Genomic DNA, 22628 nt, shown 5'->3' with positions numbered 1-22628 from the left:
TAAATAGCCATCATCTATTGCTGTTATAATACTGATATTGTCACTTATTCATTGGTGATAAAGTAATGTCACATTCTCAGATAGATAGATAGATAGATAGATAGACAGATAGATAGATAATTCATCCCCTCAAAACAGATAAGGAAACAATGCGTGACTGATTATTAATGCAAATTGTCAGTCAGAGAAAGAAATAAGGTGCCAAAAATGCTGGTATTTGCAAAAAAAGTGCAAAGTTTTGGTCTTTACAATAAAACACAGCATTAGAAAAGAATATAAAGGTACAATGTGAAGATACTATTAAAAATAAGCATAGGAGTCAAGATTATTGGTTTTATTCCATGGTCAAGTGCTTCTAAAGTAACTTTTTGACTTGAAAAAAATAGCATCACAGATTAAAATCTGCATTTTTCACATCTTGACCTGTGAGCAAGCCGGACATCTTTCAGTGACTTAGAGACACCTACTGATAGAGGTTAAAACTCCTCAAGATCTGTAAGAGGGCAACTCTTTGAAACCAAGAACTGTGAGAAAAACAATAAAATTGAGATTATAAAGCTAAATAGCCTTTTCAGTCTAGACTTAGAAATGACCCAGAGACCCCTGCCTAAGAATCACACAGCGCAGCTCACAGGGGATTAACCAGTCCAGGATTGGTTAAACTCTTAAATCTCTCCCCGTATAATGCACGTGTTGCGGTATCAACTGGGAGTGTTCTTTAAATGAGAGTCAAAGAAGAAAAAAAAAACTGCCAATACCCTCCGAGTCCTTTTAGTCTTGCCTCTAACAATGTTACGAGGTTAGCCCTCTGCGGCTGGCCAAATGTGTGTGTTCTGAGCTCCTTCGTTATTGACATGGAGAGTTCAGGGAGGAGCTCATGTCAATAAGCTGGCCTGCCCCATGCTGGCTGCACCATATGGAGGTCTGGTTGTAATTCGTGGGACGGGCCGGGGCATAGTGCCAGGGAATTAGAGAGGCGGGTGGCAGGAGACATTTTAATTTGTGCTGCCATGTGCAAAGGCATGCACCTCTAACCTGGGTCGGTTCCTGTGATTAGACAAGCCAGCGTATTCTTAGAAGAGAGGAGGAGCAGAAAAACACCGGGAAATGAAACAAGACCCAGGAAATGCTATTGACTGCTTGACATGAACTGTCTTTGATGTGATGTGGCCTCAGAGCAACAAGCCAACTCCACTGTCATCACAAACGTATCTGCTCAGGCTATATCATCTTCATTATATCCACTTTTATTTGATTAGAATCATCAAATTATCTCATAAACTCATCTCGCTGTAATGCATTTTGGTCATCAAGTAGCAGGGACAGTTTATCCAATCTATAATCTATAGTCCAATCTGTGATCTAACATATCAGCCTACAGAAGAATTTTGTGTCAAGTCCACCAAAGCTCTTGTCTTTTTACTGTTATTTTTGCCCAGATAAACTCATTTAAAACTCCTTTTAACATCAGGAATATATCAAATTACAAATAAATATGAGTCTAATGCTAGTCTGATGCTTTAAAGGGGCACTCACTGTGTGAAACTCAAAGAAAAAAATCATCAAACACCAGCTCTTTGAACAATTCTTACCCCTTCAACCTCAGTGTTTTGATTACACACCCTTCAAACTATCCTTTCATTAACCCTGCCTCCAACAGCAGCAAAAATACAACTACGAGTGAGTCAAAGAGCAAATGTTCTTCATTCAGAGTTGAGTCTCTGGCCACCTGATGAATGTTAAATCCAATATTCATTCCCTTTAACTTGGTTATTGTTCTTTACAAACTCATAAGGGAAATATCTGGCTCTTTAGCTGATAAATGCTCCACCAGCTTCACCACTTAGTCCACTAAATTGTATCTGTCTGCTGTTTTGGTGCTGAACAAGCAGTGTGCAGTAGGTTTTATGAGTAAGCAGCTGTCTGCCGTGGCCAAAAATGATGCTATTAGAGCAGCAAAGGGAAAGTTGTGGGCGAAAGTTTTGTAAAATAAAAGGAAGCTTTAGATTTGGGTGATAATTTTCTATAAGTTCATCACTATGAGGGACCTCTTTTACATTTTCATATTGTTTCTCATTTGATAACTTGTGTAAATACATTGTTTATACGCTTTCCATTCAAAAAAAAAAGTTGCCCACTCTAATACCACCTTTAGCTCCGAGCATGGCACACATGGCATTGTTCTGATAAGCTTCTGCAATGTCACAGCACTTACTTCTGCCCAGGGTTGCATTCATTTTCCGCCAAGATCTTGTGTTGATGATCGGAGAGTAGAACTGTTGTGCAAAGTCTTCTCCAGCACATCCCAAAGATTCTCAGTGAGGCTGAGGTCTGGACACTGAAGAACAATCTATGTGTGAAAATGATGTTTCATGCTCCCTGAAACACTCTTTCACAATGTGAGGCCCATGAGTCCTGGTATCATCATCCTGGAACATATCCATGCCATCAGGGAAGAAAAACTTCACTGATGGAATAACTTGGTCATTCAGTACATTCAAGTAGTCAGCTGACCTTGTAATTTGGGCATGTAACGTTGCTGAACCTGGACCTGACCAAGTGCAGCAAACCCCAGATCATAACACTGCCCCCACGGACGTGTACGGCAGGCACTAGGCCTGATGAGTGCATCACTTCATCTGCCTCTTTTCCTACCCTGATGTGCCCATCATTTTGAAACAGGATAAATCTGGACTCATCAGATCATATGACCTTCTTCCATTGCTCCAGAGTCTAATCTTTATGCTCCCTAGCAAATTGAAGCCTTTTTTCCAATTAGCCTCACTGATCAGTGGTTTTCTTAGATCTACACAGCTGTTATGTCCCAATCCCCAGAGTTCCCTTCGCATTGTGAGTGAGGAAATGCTCTTACTTTTGCTATTTAATATACACACGTGGACAAAATTGTTGGTACCCCTCAGTTAAAGAAGGAAAAACCCACAATTCTCACTGAAATCACTTGAAACTCACAAAAGTAACAATAAATAAAAATTTATTGAAAATTAAATAATCAAAATCAGCCATCACTTTTGAATTGTTGATTAACATAATTATTTAAAAAAACAAACTAATGAAATAGGGCTGGACAAAAATGATGGTACCCATAACTTAATATTTTGTTGCACAACCTTTTGAGGCAATCACTGCAATTAAACGATTTCTGTATTTGTCAATGAGCGTTCTGCAGCTGTCAACAGGTATTTTGGCCCACTCCTCATGAGCAAACAGCTCCAGTTGTCTCAGGTTTGATGGGTGTCTTCTCCAAATGGCATGTTTCAGCTCCTTCCACATATGTTCAATGGGATTCAGATCTGGGCTCATAGAAGGCCACTTTAGAATAGTCCAACGCTTTTCTCTCAGCCATTCTTGGGTGTTTTTGGCTGTGTGTTTTGGATCGTTGTCCTGTTGGAAGACCCATGACCTGCGACTGAGACCAAGCTTTCTGACACTAGGCAGCACATTTCTCTCCAGAATGCCTTGATAGTCTTCAGATTTCATCGTACCTTGCACACTTTCAAGACACCCTGTGCCTGATGCAGCAAAGCAGCCCCAAAACATTACTGAGCCTCCTCCATGTTTCACCGTAGGGACAGTGTTCTTTTCTTCGTATGCTTGGTTTTTGAGTCTATGAACATAGAGTTGATGTGCCTTATCAAAAAGCTCCAGTTTGGTCTCATCTGTCCAAAGGACATTCTCCCAGAAGCTTTGTGGCTTGTCAACATGCATTTTTGCAAATTCCAGTCTCGCTTTTTTATGAGTTTTTTTCAGCAGTGGTGTCCTCCTTGGTCGTCTCCCATGAAGTCCACTTTGGCTCAAACGACGAATGGTGCGATCTGACACTAATGTACCTTGGCCTTAGAGTTCACCTTTAATTTCTTTGGAGGTTGCTCTGGGCTCTTTGGATACAATTCGAACGATCCGTCTCTTCAATTTGTCATCAATTTTCCTCTTGCGGCCACGTCCAGGGAGGTTGGCTACTGTCCCGTGGGTCTTGAACTTCTAAATAATATGAGCCACTGTTGTCACAGGAACTTCAAGCTGTTTAGAGATGGTCTTATAGCCTTTACCTTTAAGATGTTTGTCTATAATTTTTTTTCGGATGTCCTGGGACAATTCTCTCCTTCGCTATCTGTTGTCCATGTTCAGTGTGGTACACACCTTTTCACCAAACAGCAGGGTGACTACTTGTCTCCCTTTAAATAGGCAGACTGACTGATTATGAGTTTGGACACACCTGTGATGTCAATTAAATGACACACCTGAGTTAATCATGTCACTCTGGTCAAATAGTTTTCAATCTTTTATAGAGGTACCATCATTTTTGTCCAGGCCTGTTTCATTAGTTTGTTTTTTTAAATAATTATGTTAATCAACAATTCAAAAGTAATGGCTGTTTTTGATTATTTAATTTTCAATAAATTTTTATTTATTGTTACTTTTGTGAGTTTCAAGTGATTTCAGTGAGAATTGTGGGTTTTTCCTTCTTTAACTGAGGGGTACCAACAATTTTGTCCACGTGTGTAGCTGTGAGTTCGACTGTTGATTTCACCAAACATTTAAGTGAACTCCGATCACAATCATCCAAGAGTTTGTTCAGACCACATTTCTTCCTCCAAGATGATGGTTCACCACTCGCCTTCAGGTTTTAATAATGCGTTGGACAGTTCTTAACCAGATTTTAGTTGTTTCAGAAATCTCCTTAGTTTTCTTTTTTAAATACTTTTATTTATTTTCAAATATACAGAACAAACCCGAACAGATACCCCTTTCTTCCCACCCCTCTCCCACAAAGCAGGTTAGGAAAAGAAAAAACAGACAAACAAAAAGATAGAAGAGAAAAACAATAACAAAAAAAAAAAAACATCAGTACTCAGACACGTTTTTGTGGACATCTATAACTGTAATCACATTTTAAAATAATATGGAGATAAACAGATAAAGACAATCAAAATAACTGAGGTGTCATGAGGGTCCTCCACGTTGTGTAATGTGATCAAGAAACGGTTGCCATATTTGTTGGACTCTATCAGGTTTCCCAGCAATCTCAAATTGAATCGTCTCTAAATGCAATGTACTCGAAAACTCTATGAGCCAAGCCTCAAAACTAGGAGACATCTCCTTGTTCCATACTCTGAGAATCATCTTCTTAGCTACGACCATTCCATACTGAATTGACAGAACCTTCCAGTGATTAAAAGCCTCAAGTTGTTTGGACCAGTCCAGAATGCCTGAATGAAATCTCCTTAGTTGCTTTCTTTGCTGAACCAGGCCAATAATTTGACCCTTTATTACCGAAACATATCCTGTGTTCCTTTCCATGACCACAGGATATGTTGTTTAAGAAATCAGAAGCTATTCACTGCATCAGCTAGGGTTAAATAAGTTGTTGCTGCTGAAACATATTCATCACTACAGTGTAGCTATCAATGTGATAATCTAATTCTTATATTGCTGTTGTATTTTTTTTTGGTGCTGCTTCGTTTTTGGCACCGTCTTTCCTTTGTGCCCGATCCACTGCAGTCTTCTACCTAAAGTGACTCAGCTAGACTAAAACAATGTTTCTTAAGTTATGAGTTGCTGCTTCCGGAAACATAAAATGTACTCTGTATCCTGCAGGAAAGCATTCATCCTGGGACAAAGGGATCCCATCACAGGTGTTTAACATATTGTCACTGCTACTGAATGTTTGGCTATTCTTTATTAAATAATGGACTTTTATATGCAACACTTTTATTTTTAATCATTTTCTAGACAGTTCTATTTGTACCTTTTGTTTTCATGTCTGTTTCCATTATTAGTGAAAACTGAACAGAATTTGTTAGTTTAATGAGAATATAATGTGTAGCAGTCTGATTAAATGTTTTTTTTTTGGTGATTTCTTCTTTTCTTTTCGCCCTGAATCGGTAACACGTTAAATTTTGCATCTCTGATTATCTCATCATGAAGAATCAACCAGTGTAATTCTGAGGCTGGATTTGGTCCAGGGGGATGTTCTGTGGTCTCTCCTGGCTCTGGCAGTGAGGGAGAACATTCACATCTCCACGGTGACAGACTCCCATGAAATTAGCAGAGCAGCAAACTCAACAGCCACTCAACAAGAAGACTTTCAGAAAACAAAATCGCATTATACTTGTTAACCAAACTGTATAGCCATTTGGTAACAATAACAATACACATTTATTTAATGCAATAACATGCATTTCACATCTACTATGAGATGAACTCCTTGGTGATATCGTAGCGTCTTTGCTCTGATTTATGCTCAGTAATTCTGTTTGGCAAAGCAGAGCTAAATGAATTCACAGGAGGTTTGTCAAGTATGAAACCTTGTATTCCTCGGTTTCCTAGGCAATGGGATTATGGGATATAGACAGTGAGATGTATCCAAACCAGACTGGGTGTAAGGAATAACCTCGGCCTCATTAGCAAGCTGGGAAGACGGTGGCAATTACTCAAACACTCCAATCCCCGCAGGAAGACAGCGGCAACTCTAAAGGCTCTAGTTGTGCGAGATACATTGTAAAAATGAAGCCTGGTCCTCTATTAGAGAAGCTGCTGTACAGATGTAGCTCTTTTCTGGTAAAAGCTGGCACTAAGTGCAAAATAAATCAAGAGATTCAGGTTTAGATGGTGACTTAGTCTAATTTAATTGCTGATAATCACAGCTAAATAATCTGAGTTTTCACTTCATTTCAGTCTTATGGGTGCTGAAGTCACAATAAAACTCAATTTAAATTACATAAAAAAACTTATAAATACAAGTAAATGCACTCATATGGCCTCAGGGGAGAAAATTATACAAAGTAAACACTTTTCCTAATGCACTGCTTCATTCTAAGGTGCTGTGATGGTTTGTATTAAGGAGTGGTATAACATTTATGGCAAAATGCTGATGAACAAATGAAATACATTCATTTAAAACCTTTTATTATAAGTAGCAGGGACAGAACCAGTATGAGCTTTGCTCCTTGCCTCCCTTTACTTTCTTTTACAGCCTGGGTTTTGTTGTTATGCTATCATCAGTCAGGACAAAATATTAATCACTGCATTAATTGTTGAGATTGAAGGATGCGGCTGTAGAAAGCCACAGAAGCAATCAAACAGATCTGAACTTTGAAGTTAAGTTCAGATATCATCCAGATTGTCCTTTTGTTAATGTCCATTAAATTTTACAACTATTTAGTGGTCTAATGTTGACACCATGAACCCCTGTGTAGACATTATGCTTTTATGATTTAATAGACAATAGATAAAAGACTTCACATCAGGTTTCACCCCAATAAAACCATGTATGGCTTTAGGATCACATTTGTTCCCTGTTTAACTCTGCTGACCCTGGTTGAAGGTCTACAAAAGTTTGGAGAGAAGCTAAATACTTGAACAGTTGTATGACTGTATGTTTCAACAGAAATTGTCCATTCTATGGGGTTAACAGGTGTATTTCTGTTCATTTCCATTGTCTATTTGCTTTATTATCAGTTGGTGTGATTGCTGTCATGTCTTTATGCTTGTTTGTAATTTGAAGAAATAAAGCAATCAATTAGCAAATGTGGAACAAATAAAATATTTACTTGTTTTGATTTTACTTTACTTTAGGTAGTATTTTTATGGAAATTTCAAAGATATACGAGTTAATAAACTGTGGGTTTAGCATTGACAAGCACTGTCCTTTTTTATTTTCAATAGATGAACCATTACCATTTTTTCAAATTACAGGACAAAGCCCAGGTATTGTAGTTTTTGTACTGTATATACACTGCCAGTCAAAAGTTTGGACACACCTTTTCATTTAAGGGTTTTTCTGATGAGACGGACTGCAGAGCGAAGGCAAAAGGGCCAACAAGGGCTGAGCATCTCTTGGAATTCCTTCACGACAGTTGGAAAACCATTTCAGTTGACTACTTAGTGTATATACCACTGAAAAACAGAAAATGTACATTTTTATTTATCACTGATTTACCATTAAATATCAGGAAAATTACCATATTTCACTGTTGGTACACCAGTAATTTATAGACGATGTCTTGATTTTTTTTGTGTGTGTTGTTTTTTTTTAAAAACTATATGTAAATCACTACAGTACAGATAATGTCCTGTTTTTTATTAGGAAGTTTTATTTATTCATTTATTTTTAACTGTGAACATGCTATTAGCTAACTGAAATATTTTTTTAATGATTTTTTTTATTTAGAATTAATTAGCTCCCAAATTTTTTTGCATTACTTTTGCTTTTTTTGTCTTTTATTTTTTACAGTGTACTCAACTTCTGCGGGCCTATGATCTCACTGCTGTTTCTGCTTCTGTAAACTGTCATTTCAGTGTGAGATTGATGCACCCCTCCTCCACCCCATCCACCTCAGCATCCAATAGTCCACCTGTTAGAAATCCTGCTTCACGTCTCATCCATTAGCGCTTCAGTCTTGCTCTGTACCGCCTCTGGCAGTTTCCATCAGTGGAGATATTCATGCAAATCTCCTCAACATGATCATGTCACAATAAGGTCTGATTACAAAATGCTTTTCCTAAATTCATTTTTCGCTCCATTAGTCTTGCCAGAGTGAAAGGCGGAGTCATGCAAAAGCAACTACATTCTTAGTATCTGTAGATATACGTGTCAAACTGTAGTTACAAAATTAGGAAGTATAAACATACAGATGAATTATATGAGCGCTGTATGAGACCCGCTCGTATTTTAGTGTTACTCTGGGAGAAAAATGTGTCCCTGTGTGTGTTCGTTCTGTGAGAAAGAGGCTGTGCATGTGTGTGAGCCGATTCACTGTTGCTAATGACCGCCTTCCTTTGGGATTAATCAAAGATTTGTACATTTAATTGCTGTCAAGTCAGCGCTCACCACCTGCCACGGCTTGCCACACGTGTTCACCCCCTCTCTGGGAGCATTTCCAGATCCATCTATCATCCCTGGCTGAAGGCTGAGACAACACAGCCTGCTGGGCAACCTGTACTCAGCCGTCCAGCCGGGCCCAGCCAGGCCTGCACAGCATGGACCCAGTTAGCCTGCTCAGCGTGGAGGGAGGTCTGTCAGCACCTGGACCTCACAGTGCAAACCATTCCTCAGATTATTAAAAACAGACTTGCCTAAAAACTGACACCGAATAAAGTCAGCGAGATGTACAGTATGTTTTTGTTTTCTTCGCTTTGCGGGGGCATTCACACGGCCGCGTGCAACCTGGCCGTGACATGAGATACGAATCAAAGCAACCGGAGTTCTGTGAGGCGCCGCCAACCCGGGCAGGCCTCACACCTCACTCTCAGGCTCACAGCTATCACTGTGGTGTGTGAGAATTGGTGGTCTGCTTTGTCCCTCAGCGCAGTCCAGGAAGGAATGTGGGCTTGATCTGTTATCGGTCTCGGCTTGTTTTTCCAGCTGATGCCCACAGGCCCGGCGTAGCGCAGCCGCCCGAGTTGAGCAAGAATCTGCCAGGACTGTTCAGTTAATGCCTCGCACCTTTTGGATTTGTGGGGCCATTAGAGTTTGCATGACAGACATTATTAGTCCCCAAAGGCCTCAGCGTCCCAAGGAGCTGCAATACAAGACAGTTGGCAGCATCAGGTGGAATCTGAAAGCGTGGGAAGAACAGTTCTCCTGTTTCGGTGACGCTTCAGAGGGTCGCATTTACTTAAATAGGATAAGAAAGTCTACTAAACAATATCACTGCATTTAAATAAAAAAATATATAGATAGTAACCAAGAAGTAAATAAATACAGTGCCCTCTATAATTATTGGCACTCCTGGTTTAGATGAGTTGAAAATATTGCAGAAGCAAACTCGCACTGAAAATTGCTGAAAAATGTATTAAAGGAGCAGATTAGGTGTTGTTTTGTTGGGAAAAGGGGGTTGTACAAAGTATTAACATCAGGGGTGCTAATAATTGTGGCACACATGATTTGATGTAAAAGAATTATTTCTTAGTGTGTGATTTTTTTCCCTACTGAATAAATGCACTTGAATTAAAGGTTGGATTTTCCTCTTTTTTCCATTGTGGTCCTATATTATTTAGAAAAAAATACTGTATTAGAAGCTAAAGAACAGATCTTAACCAGGGGTTCCAATAATTATGGAGATGCTGTAAGAGACACTTGATTGCTGACTAATAAGTGATAAACTCATGATGGTTTCAAGTTTGTTTTTTGTTTTTTTACTGTATTTACTTGACAATCAAATTTAAAAGTAGTGAGATTAGGCTGCGGTAACCAACCTAAGATCGATTTCACACGTAGCCAAGCTACCTACACAAGCTCACATAATGCATAGTGGTGGCTCAGGTGTTACAGTTAATCCAATGTTATACTCATCCTTGAAAGTTCGCTAATTATCCCACGCAAGGCTCCAAGCTATGTACAGGAAAACAGGCCTGACCTGTCGGGTTGGAGTCAGTTCGACTGGAAGCCGGCAAGTCTGAACAAGGCTCTCCGAGGCCTGACGTCTCCAGGGGCTCGAGGAGCTTCAGGCAAAGTGTGATCCAAACCTGCTCCCATGGGCGCCAGCACCAGGGAGCAGGTGGACGGCCACAGCTGCCTTTCTGACTCCCTGAGCTCATTAGTGCCCCTGCATTGTCACTGACTAGAGGATAATAGGCCTTCCAACATGGTTTTATTTCCTTCACATTCTTTCAATCAAGGGATTTCTTCTGATGCAGATTCGAAGCTGGATAGTATTTTATGTTCAAATGAGGAATGGGATTTTTGCTAGCAATGCTCACCACATTAAAGCCCACTTTCTTGCTCTTGAGTTCAAATCCGAACTTTGCAACAAGAGTCATTGACCCACATACCAAGTGTAATTTATTCTTTTTATTCAATAAAGCACTCACCACTCAGACACAGTGGTATAGAAAGTGTGTCTTTCCGGCTTATTGTCGCAAGAACGTTGAATGAATGAATCAGATCATTTAAAAGCAGAACAGAAGCAGGAACATCTGACATCTGTTCTGAAAGGCACGACAGTCGAAATACATTGAATTAGTTATTCCAAGAAAAGTTGAGGAACTCTTATTTATGTATATAAAGGGGACATAGTTAACCTCAGTTGCCTTTACCTTAATGCAAATAGATGCACAAGTGGATTACCCTGGATTGACTTTTAATTTGGGAAGTCTTCAAAAGCTATAGCGGCAGCTGGAGGAAAAGGAAAGACATCCCATGATTTCTAAAAACTAATGGATTCTATGAAGGTTTTCGTTTGTCTAGAATTCAAAATACTCCAGCTATAAAAAACACACTTTTTGAGTCACTCTATGAGACATCACAGTGGGCAAAGGGCCAGATAAGATAGTAAAGCATCAGATATTGCAGTCTACACTGAGGAAAATGAATGAATTTCAACAATACATCTGTAAAAAAAGACTAAGAATTTCATATATTAAAAAAATGTGTGAATGTGTATATTAGTGTTCATATTACACTAAAGTAATCTGATTTTAGGGGCTTTGTGTAATTTAAGTGCCATAAGAGACCCAAGGTATGTAAAACTGTCTTAAAGGGTTATATTTTTTTGCTATAGTTACTATGGTTTTCACATTTTACACCTGAATGAACTTCTGTCCTGACAAGATAGTGAAATATGCTCTCACTGGACAAGCTTGTATGACTGGTTGGTGGTTAAAAGAATCAATTAATTAGTATACAAATATACTATACTATGAATATACTCATATGAACCCAACTGGAATCATCACCTTCTGTTTTTTGCTTCCACCAACCAGTCACGTTCCACTTTACATTCACTTCCCCTTTTGAGTTTTGGCGTTATTGGATATAATACATCACCATTTCATCATTTTACATTTTTTTCAATTAAATATTAATTATGTAGAAGTTATGTACACACTTTTAAAAAAGAAAAAGAAATAATTCAGAGCTGCTTTTGAGCAGTTGGAAGCAACTTAAAAATCTCCCCTTCATTAAAAAAACAAACCATCAGTCAGAACTAGGCTCAGGGAGGGCAGCCGTCTGCCTCGATCAGCTGGGGTCATTTGTGTGGAATTTTGTCATAATTAGCGTAAAAAATCTTGACCAGAAATGTGTTTTGTGAGTCCAAAGTGAGCGTAACTTTTGGCAACCAAAATCGAATCAGTTCGTCCTCGAGCTTAAGTGGTCATGTGTCTCAAATTTGAAGAAACTCGTAACATTTTGTTCAAGAGACGTGTTCGCCAGAATGGGGCAGATTACAGCACCAAAGCATAATGCCACGACTGCTGCCAACAAAGAGGCAGGAAAACAGAAACGACATCAAATGAAAAGGTGAAAAGTACAACGCTGCTGTGCTAGAAACAGCTCCACCGACGTAATGACTGATATATAAAAAAAAGAGTTTCATCAAGTAAAGATGCTTCCTGCTGTTGAGTCGCACCCTGCCGTTCACAGTGAAGAGAAAAATCTTCAACTCTGTCTCTTCATCAGGACTGAAGTGGCCTTACTTGTTGAAATCAGGCATTTATGGAACTCTCATGCTCACCTTCTTCAACAGAGTTAAATCATCAGACTGTACAGACGAAACAAATGCTATGAGGGACTTGTAAAGACTGCAATCCAAACCTACTGTTCTTTCTATTTGCAAAATGCTTGTGTTTCTTTTGACTTGGGTGTTCATTTTGAGCTGAACCTGACAAAACCGAACCAGACAACCGAGTTTAAGGGTTTCACCAGCTGAAAAGAGGCTCGACCATATGGCCTCTCTTCAGGGAATAATAATTTTAAAAAAATACATAGAGTTCACAATCTCTCATATCGTGACAGCAGATGCAATGTGAGTGGTCTATTTCGCTGACTCACATGTTTGGGCCACCCACGTATGAGAGCGCCAAGCTAAAATCACACACTGTTTCCACGACAACCATAATTTATACCTTCAAAACAACTTTTTCTTTCATCTCGCACAAAGAGAAAAAAAAAAGCATAATTAGAAACTAACTTCTGGACTCACAATGTCATAAATACTGCATTTTTGCTACGTCTCAGCAGGATAAGCGTAACACAGTGTTCCTGTTAAGAAGGAATAGTCGAACATAACAGGTAACTGCAATGAAACGAAGGCCTTTGAAAACAGATGTTTGGGAGAATTTAGCATGTTGCCTTTACAGATGCTGAACCCAGACAAAGGCAAAAACAGCACAAATCCTCATAAATCTCGCAGCGAGACGAGTGGAAAAGCGGTTTTGTGAAGGTTTGATCCTCCATTCTTGAATTTTATCTAACTTCCTACTGTGATTTCCTACTTCAGGTCAAACACAACTTCCTAGTTCTTGATCAATCTGGAGAATTTCATATGTCGGAGCCAAGATGTCACTTAAGAGAAAGTCAAGACCTTTCGGAGTATGAATGGGAGGAAATGGCTGGAGAGTTTACCCACCGGGCCAGTCATTTGATAATAACACCCTTTCTTTGCTTCTGTGCACTCAGGTTAAATACCAAAGCTTGTTTTCTCTGCATGGATTTGATCTGCTTCCATGATTTGAAAGTGACCCCCCTCCACCCGGCTCCCCCCCCGCCTCCTTCGTAAAAACAGGGCCCGATCTGGCCCCGGCCCCGGCGCCCGGCTTGTTGGGACAGCTGCTCGCATGATCTGGGCCCTCTGCAGGTGCCGTGATTCACTTTCTGAGTCAACACAACGAACTTGAGCTGCAACCTCAATGTAGCTGTGATTCACAGGCAGATTTGTAAATTTGAATGATTACTCAATCTTCGCGTGTGTACCTCACAGAGAGGCTGTGAAAAATAGACCAATTATTTTATTTTTTCCAAAAAAAAGAAACACTACGAGGTTTAGATTAACAAGGAAAAAAAAACAAGGAGTGAGACTCACTTATTCTGCTCTTTTCTAAACTGCACCCGAGACTAATTTTGCTTCTCCTCACGAGATTTGAGTTGTGCCAATTATTTGGGATAATAAGGAATTTTGTGCCGTGTTACGTGGATAATTATTAATGATCTTGCAATGAGAGAAGATCAGCTGAATCAGCGCTACAGCTGACTGTCATGCATGCGAGGTTCATTACGTATAAACTGATCATTTGTCTGTTGTTTATCAGTATTACTGACTGGGGGAAAATCCTGCAGCTGCTCTAATGGAAATGGTCTTCCTCCTTTGAAATTTAAAGGCCTGTTGCTTGGTCAGTATAAATTCAGATTTTTTTTAGCTTTTTAAAGTGCATTTCACCTTGTTGTTTTTTTAAACTCACGTTCATTTTTTCTTGACTTTACTCAAAAAACAAATCAAACACTTAGATCCTCTTCACGATGTAAGTACCAATCTCTCAATTGTGCAGTTTCCCATCACCTCAGTTGAACGTTCAACAACATTTAATACAGTTTACCTGCTTTGTCTCTCCTCTATCATTACAGTCTGTGTTTCATTGCAGCTTCACCCCTCGACCACCAGTGTTCAGACCGCTCTGTGGCTCCCCGGAAGGATCTTCAATTGGTTGCTATTTATAGCATTTATCCTATACATTCAGCTATTCAGTGGGATACACATCAAAGTCTTTCAAACAAAGCAAGCTTCTGTATTCAGGCCAGCTCGTGTCTCCCCTGACTGAACTGCAGTAAAATGTCACAAAACAAATGAGAATTGTTTAATAGTGTCATACAGTGTATAATATATAGTAGTCCAAGCCACCATCTTTCATTTCTAAAAGTTATTTTGTGATGATTCCCATTTAAAGGACTTCATAATGCCCACAATACTACAAACAGAAGTATGGTGCTTTCACAAACTGACTGTGCTCCAGTTTTTTTCTTTTATAATAGGGAGTCCACTGATGCAGTCACGAGTCACTAAAAAGTTGGTCATCAAAACTTCTCCTTTCCATCATATTGCTAAAAAAAAAGCACAGCTGGTTTATCCAATATTGCACAAACAGCACGAGACCGACCAAATGTTTGATTTTGGGGAAATCTAATTGCCGTACTTCTACTGTATTGCTTTTTATCATTCAATAACTACAAAGACTGCACATAATGACTTTGCAGAAGGCAGCACCTCCTCTTTTTCCAAAACACGGCATCACCAGAAAAGCTCCCCGTCACACCCATGCGAGGGTAGAAAGTTTCAGTGTGGCTGATCTGGATCTCTCTGGTTCTGCTGCTCACCCCGGACTGATTTAGCAGCCCGTCGCTCAGCCGGTACCTCCCTTACCAGTCTGGCGTGGAGAGTGTGTGGGCTGGGATGGATTAATGATGTCAGGCCTGCAGTTTTGTCACAGCCACTCCCAGTCTGCGTACAAAGCCACTAATCACCAATCTACCTTCTGCAGACTGCGTCGAGTTCCCTACTCATGCTAAATATTATTGTTGTGAGTTGTAGGTTGAGTGACTCATATTTTCCATCGACATCTTACTCATTCAGCTGCTACAATGGGAAGGAGTGGCTTTCTGCTGACACACATTCCCACACATCTCTCCAGCCAGCCACATTCAACTGCAGTTTATGCTTCAAGAATCCAGATAAGCCTTTCGGAATACTTTACCAGTGACTAAGTACTTGCAACAGCAAAAAAAGTAGGTTAAATTCTTGAAATAAAAGAGTCAGAAAATATACTACAAGGCGAAGAATGAATGAAGAAGAAATATGATAATGCAGTTGTACTCCTGCTCTGTCAGGCTTGCTAACATTCAGAGCTGTGACAGTTTAGGATTGTGCTCATTCATAACAAGCTGTCAGGTGAAAGTTGAAAAGATGTGCCTCTACATGTAAGCACCTACAGATGCAACTCATCATGCTTTCGATTGTGCAGAAATAGAACAAAAATAAAGGGAGCATGGAATATTTTATCGTGTTTCATCCGTAACAAAGCGGACAAGTGTTTGTTGTTCTAACACATGACGCCTCTGCAATGGAATGAGCATCTTAAAACAAACATGTATGTAATATACTGGAAATGATAATACCCAGATAAAGACACCAGAAGTCAGAGACGAGTCACACATGTATGACGCAGAGAGTTAATGAGGTTCTGGCTTTTTGAATGTTGTCCCGCTCTTCCTGAAGGGCTTGGCGACAGGATCAAGCTGTCAGGCACGTCAATCCAGAGCCGTTTGAAATGATTCCTTAGATGACAAAAGGCGCAGTTGTGGAAAATCAAGTCTCTGACGATGGATCTAACTGACATCCAGCATGCCAAAAACACATTCTAGTCTTTTTCTTGTCATCTGTGGCATCATGTGGCATCTTAAGGAGGTCTTTTACTGTGACTGGTCAAAGGACTGTCTTGTACCGATCACGGTATCTGATCATTGTCCTTTAGAGCCACACCTGACTAAGGCGTGGACTACCGTCAAGGATTTGTCACCAACTGATCAGCTCAAGAACTTTTTGCACACAATTGGCTGAATACCAACAACAGAAATGGGATTCTTAAAGTCAGACAAGAAGAAGACCATTTGCATACTGCATTCATATTTTTGCTTTCTGTAGCTCCACGTACACCACAGGTGAAGTGACACTCGACCACACGTGGCAGAATAGCGCCTGACAGCTTGGAGTCATCTGCACCCCGAAATGTGCAAACACGAGTTTTAAAAACCCAGAAACGTCAGCACAGTGTGGTAAGTGATGAGTCATTAGTACAGACCAAGAGCCAAGTTCAACCCTCACACATACAGCGTATTCTGCTCTGTCTATGTTATGAGACAGTAAAATGAACACAGTCAACCTTTAAGCTATTTTGTCGTTCTAGTGTCAAGGGAAATTTCTACTTAATGCTCTTGTGTTTGCTACTGTGATTCGCTGACTGGCTAAGCTTTCTTAGAGAGTGTGTGTGTGTGTGTGTGTGTGTGTGTGTGTGTGTGTGTGTGTGTGTGTGTGTGTGTGTGTGTGTGTGTGTGTGTGTGTGTGTGTGTGTGTGTGTGTGTGTGAGTGCACACTATGGGGAGTCAGCATACAGGCTCGCTTCACGTGGTTTGAAAGGTGAAGGGCTATTAGGGGAAAGGTGAGTACAGGACTGCTGCTCTGGGTTACTCAGTAACTGGGGCTCTGTTCTATCCTTCCCTTCTCAGGCCTCTGCTGCTGCTTGGGCACATCCACTACCACAGCTCCCACCCATGCACATGAACACACACATACACACACAAATGCACATACAGCAGCTGTATCAGGGTGTTCTTTCCCTGTGATCTTTAGAAGAAAAAATTATGTGCCAGTACATCAATTTTCATTTTCATTATCTTGTTGCAAGACCTGAAAATGTGTCTACAAGTGTAATAAAAGGTGCAGAAAGTGCATTTCCCACCTTAGTGTGAATTAATGAAGAAATAATTTGAATGATTACTGCAAACTAAAAGTCTCTATAGCTGTCAGGCCTCTACTAACAAGATTTTAAATCATATCTGCCAATGTTTGAGCTCAAAATCTGCTAAATAACAGATTTTCAAATCAGGAAGTAAATGAAAAAACACAAGAACTTCAACAATATTCAGCATTACGACAAAAAAAACTAATCTTTGTGCCATCAGAAACAAGGTCAGAAGAAACTAAAACATCTACGTCACAACAGAAAACGAAGAGACTAATGAGAAATGTGCTCTTCAATCTGTGACTTTCATTTCCTTTTCATTTTTAGGAATATTACGGCACTTCATGACTCAGTCGGGACAACTTAGCTCACTCAGAAATGTCATAATTTGGTAGATGTGGGACACATTTTTCCTGTTAAAGGGGTTTTTAGGAGTCATATTTAAAAAATGCATCAGTAAAATAACAAGAAAACACAGAAAGAAAGAGATAGAAGATGGCAACTGCAAGACAAAAATACACTTAGATGGTATAAACTGATCTGATAATGGCAGAAAGATGCTGCAAATTTCCAACTATGACAACAGCGATGGAGTGTACAACAGGGCAGATGCTGCCACCTGTGACTGGATCAAAGCCTCCTCTCATTGCATCACCATCCAGGCATTCTGGTGTCAAAACAGAGTCGAGTGTAACGCAGCTATAGCTCGTGCTCTCAGCCCTGTTTACCATCCTTGAGCAGGGACACATGAAAGTGAGTTGACTGGGTGTGTGTGGCCGTGATCCCTACGGCAAGAACATCCCCAGTTCATATAATCACTGTCTTTCTTCCCCTCATACACACACACACACACAGAGCTTGGCCCAGTTCTCTTGCTTCAGAATGGGAGTCACGGGACTGTGCTTTGAAGAAGCGTACACAGCATGGACGCATGTGGACCAATGAGGGCAAAGACAGTGTTCTCTGTGTGAGTAATGATTGACAGCATGTTGGATTACTCACAGAGGCATTAGTCATGGTAAATTTGTTACATGTTCTTGTTCTCTCTTCTGTTAGTGTGAATAGGTCTGAGTGTCTTTCAAGTTCACGGATTCGGTCGTGTGCTGGTGGCAAACCTGGCGTTCTTTCAAAAACTTTCACAAAGCAGCACCTCCATGTTATTTAGTTTATTCGTTCATAATGATCGTGGACAATCTCTGTGAAACTCACTATCGCGTCGTGCACCACTTTGCAAAAGATTTTAGGTGCACGCAAGCAGAAAATAACAGCGAGAGATTTTTCACGGGTGACTACAATCCAACAACAACAGAGGAAAAATCTGGTCATTAGTGACACAATTTGGAAATCGCTGAACGTGCTTGTGTTCGGCCCAGGATTCTGTACAAAGTGTTTCATACCAGCAAAAGCAAACATGTTTCTGCTGAGAGGAAAAGCTTACACAATGAAGTATCGCAGCCACACGCAATACTGTACAAGCATTCTGGGGCACCATCAGGGGGTCCAACCTTTTCTAACAGCGTGAGGGCAAAGCAGCTCCATCATTGGCTAGTCCTCAGCTACAGAGAGCCAGTCAGCTCTGTGCCCTCTTCTCATCCCACAACTATCCAAACACTGTGCTGTTAGCGTCTCTGATATGCTTTGTTTATCAGGCCACCTGGACATGCATCTGGTCAGTCAGGGAGTATGCCTGTCAATAGCAGCGCCAGATGGATGTGCATTAATAACTGTGTCTTGTGTGTCAAAACCACGGACGGCAAACGCTGACTTTTGAGGCAGATTTGAAGTTTCTGCAGCCGTGTTATGTTGAGCGCAGTGAATGAAATGCTGATTAGGGTGATGGGAATGGCAGACAATCAGAAAAGAAAATTAATTAGTGTGCACTCAGGTTTCAGGTCAGTACTTCACAGTGCTCCCCTTCCTGTGCTAATAGACAAATTACATAATAGCCTCCAAAGAGGGAAAGGTTTGACATAAGGTAACCTTTTCCAAATGACAAAAAGGATGATGAGAAATAATTAGAAGTAGTATTGATATGATAGAGGAGATATTTCAGCTTCATAATAAGATGGATGACCGTAGCCTTCGCTTGAAGCAGCGAGGACAATACATGGAGAGCATGTTACATAACTAATATCTTTATTCTAATGGATTTAATAAGAGATGTTAGGAGTGAGGAGGGATGAGAGGCTCAATTCAAACTAATCATTCCGCTGACGTGAGGAAATCCAGAAGCAAACCATTTTCCAAGTATTGAGCAAGACCATTTTACTCATAATGACTGATAACTTAGTTTTGAAGGGATAAACAATTCCCTTCCTCTTGCAGAAAGTTTGAGTTCAATGTTTAACCAGAGAGGAGGCCATGATGCAACTGTCCACGATCTGCAAGTACAGCACGGTTTGTGAAATGAAGAACCTAATCAAAACAGATAATTCATTAACAGTGTACACTTTAAAGTCTGCTTACTAGGTAGTTTGCCGTCACAAAGTCCATTATTTCATCATTGATTTCCTAACAACTTCCTGTTGAATTCTACTTTACCTGTGTGGGAAGATTAGAAGTGGAAAGCAGAAGAAGGTATTTTTCCTGAACTACGGTTTCACTGGTAAAGTAAAATACTTGTCAGCAGTAGGCTTGTCACGAGAACCGATACTTCGGTACCAAGTCAGTACTAAGATTCAGAAAATGTGACGGTACTGACTTTTCTAGACTAGCCAAAGTACCGTAGGTACCGAGGAGTCAGATCTGGCCGCTTCTTTAGCGTTGTTTTTTGGCTGTAAATGAGCGATTATCTGGCAACCCTCACACAGTGCTGATCACATGACTGACTACGCTGCAAAGAGATCAACTACATGCAGCATGGCGGAGGCACACGCCCCTGGCTCGACAACAGCAGCTGCCCCTCAATTAGCTGAAAAAAAAAAAAAAAAAACGCCAGAAGTCGCGTCTGGAAGTATTTTGGATTTGAGGCTGACGAGGACGGATTGGTTATTGATCCTGAAAAACCTGTCTGCAAAAAATGCCGTCACCGCAGCACGGCGAAGGGGAGCAACACGTCCAACTTGGCGAAACATTTAAAAGACAAGCATCCAGACTTGTACACAGAATTCAAGATGAGTGCATTTGAATTCACGTGTTATCATTGTTGCTCATATCTAATTACGTTACAATGATTAGATGAGCCCAGCCCATAGTAAATGAGCTGCATGGCAAAGTAACAAGCGTGTCCAGCCTTGTTTGTCCCGCATAATAGTTTTGTGACATTTAGGGCTGAAAAGATTCCTCGGATAATCTGAATAATTCGATTACAAAATATCCTCGGGGCAAATTGTGTGCCTCGAAGCCTCGTTTAATATATAAATATATCTAAAATATATATCTGAACTACTATACAGCTCACGGTGTTTGACACGGACGGTCATTTCTGTGGCACAACGCGCCTGCTACCTCCGCTGCTGCGTGGCATGTAAAATCATGAAGGAAGAGAAAAGAGAAGGACAGAAAGGAGAGAGTCCACAGAAGAAATGGCAGAGAGTGTCCCAAGTGTGTGGTCACTACAAGAAGGGATGAAAAGAAAACACAGTACAGTGTGTCTGATGTCAAGTTAGCTTAGCACGTAGAACTACAGGGGATTTTTTTATTTTTACCGTGGTATCGAGTATCGTAGAATTTAAGTGGTATTGGTAAATTTCTGGTATCGTGACAAGCCTAGTCAGCAGTGACAAAGTTGTTTCTGTCGTTTATCCTTTTAGTCAGTCTGAGGTAACCAGTTTGGATGTTTGCACAGGCTGGCACAGCGGATATTATCTGCCAATATAGGCTGATCACAGATACATTGGTATCGGTATATAATGGACCTACATACATGGGGGGGGGGGGGACGGGACGCATTCTTTTGCAGTACATAATACAGAAAAAAATGCTTGGGGTAATTTGGAAACATGTCCTCACATTGTGCAGCAGAGACAGTTTAATCACTTTACTGTCTGTAGTAGAGTAGGTATCACAGCTTCGCAGCGTTCACGGTAAGTTTCTAAACAGTTTGTGAAATACACAGCTGGAGAGTTTATAAACAATGGCATCCTTATTGTTAGTTTTCAGGATAACTCTACTATACTGTATATAAACAACACAGGTTGATACAATGATATCAGAATGCTTTACTCCTTGAAATTGGTACCGGCCTATGAATCCAGTATCATTTGGGTTCTATTTAATATCTAATTTTTAAGACTCTCTACTCATTGTATACACAATATTTTTTTATTCAAGAAGGTACAGTTGCATTGACAGTTGACCTGGAATCTTCACGAATGTGGTATGAAACCTTAATGAACAACTTAATGTGAACATTCACTGTGTGATAAAACAGTTTTTTCCATGTATGTAGATGATACTGTTATATATATACACCTGTTAGACCGAGTATTTCCCAAGTGCCCACACAAGAGTGTGCCTGCTATGGTTGCCAGAAGCCAATAAATCTAAACTAAAAGTTAATTTAAACAGTTAAACTGGTTTTGTAATTATATTTACATGTAATTATTTTTGTCCAACACTTGATGATCATTCAAAATTTTGTTAGATACTTGAATACTTGATCCGCGACACTTCCACTGTCATTTCTGATTGCAAAGGCCTTAGTTAACATGCAACTTCATGAATTCACAGCAGCTTTTATATATTGCATAGCTGATGATGCAAACCAAAAATATGACAATACTGCAAAAAGTGTCACCACATACTCAAAAGAAATGATTATGAATATTTTGAGGTCTAATAGAATAAATGTGCAAATGCTAAATATGTCACATTCTATATAATCTGGCTCAAAAGGAAATGATATGATCAAGATGCAAAACAGACTTACAGAGCGCTTCCTGATGGATTATGCAGTGTAGGAAAATCACATCCAGCTCAGGGTTTTCCTCCTTCACCTTATCCCGGATTCTTTTCAGCAGCCCGACGTTTTTTCCTGTCGAGTTTGGAGATCCATCCGTGGTGACATTGGCAAGTTTACACCAAGGCATCTTCATCCTCTGGATGATCCCAGACATCCTCTCCTACAGTCGTCTCCACATGTTTCCCCTTCATGGATTCCATGGTCACAAATTCCACCATTGTCTCAAAATGTTCATTAATCCCTCTAATAAAAATTATAAGCTGAGCAGTGTCTTTTATGTCATTACTTTCGTCCAGTGCTAATGAATACAGCTTGAAGGACTCCACTTTTTCGTTCAGTGAGCTGGCTAAGTCTTCGTCCATTAGTTCACACGGCAAGTAACAGGAGACCTGCTGTCTCTACCATGCATTCTTTCAAAAGCTCCCCTTCAGAGAAAGGCTTGCTAGCCTTTGCTATTTTGAATGCTAGCAAATAA

Source organism: Acanthochromis polyacanthus, chromosome 13 (assembly GCF_021347895.1).
Source record: "Acanthochromis polyacanthus isolate Apoly-LR-REF ecotype Palm Island chromosome 13, KAUST_Apoly_ChrSc, whole genome shotgun sequence".
NCBI lineage: Eukaryota > Metazoa > Chordata > Actinopteri > Pomacentridae > Acanthochromis > Acanthochromis polyacanthus.
The sequence above is the reverse complement of the archived record's forward strand: the minus strand, read 5'-3'. Positions refer to the sequence as shown.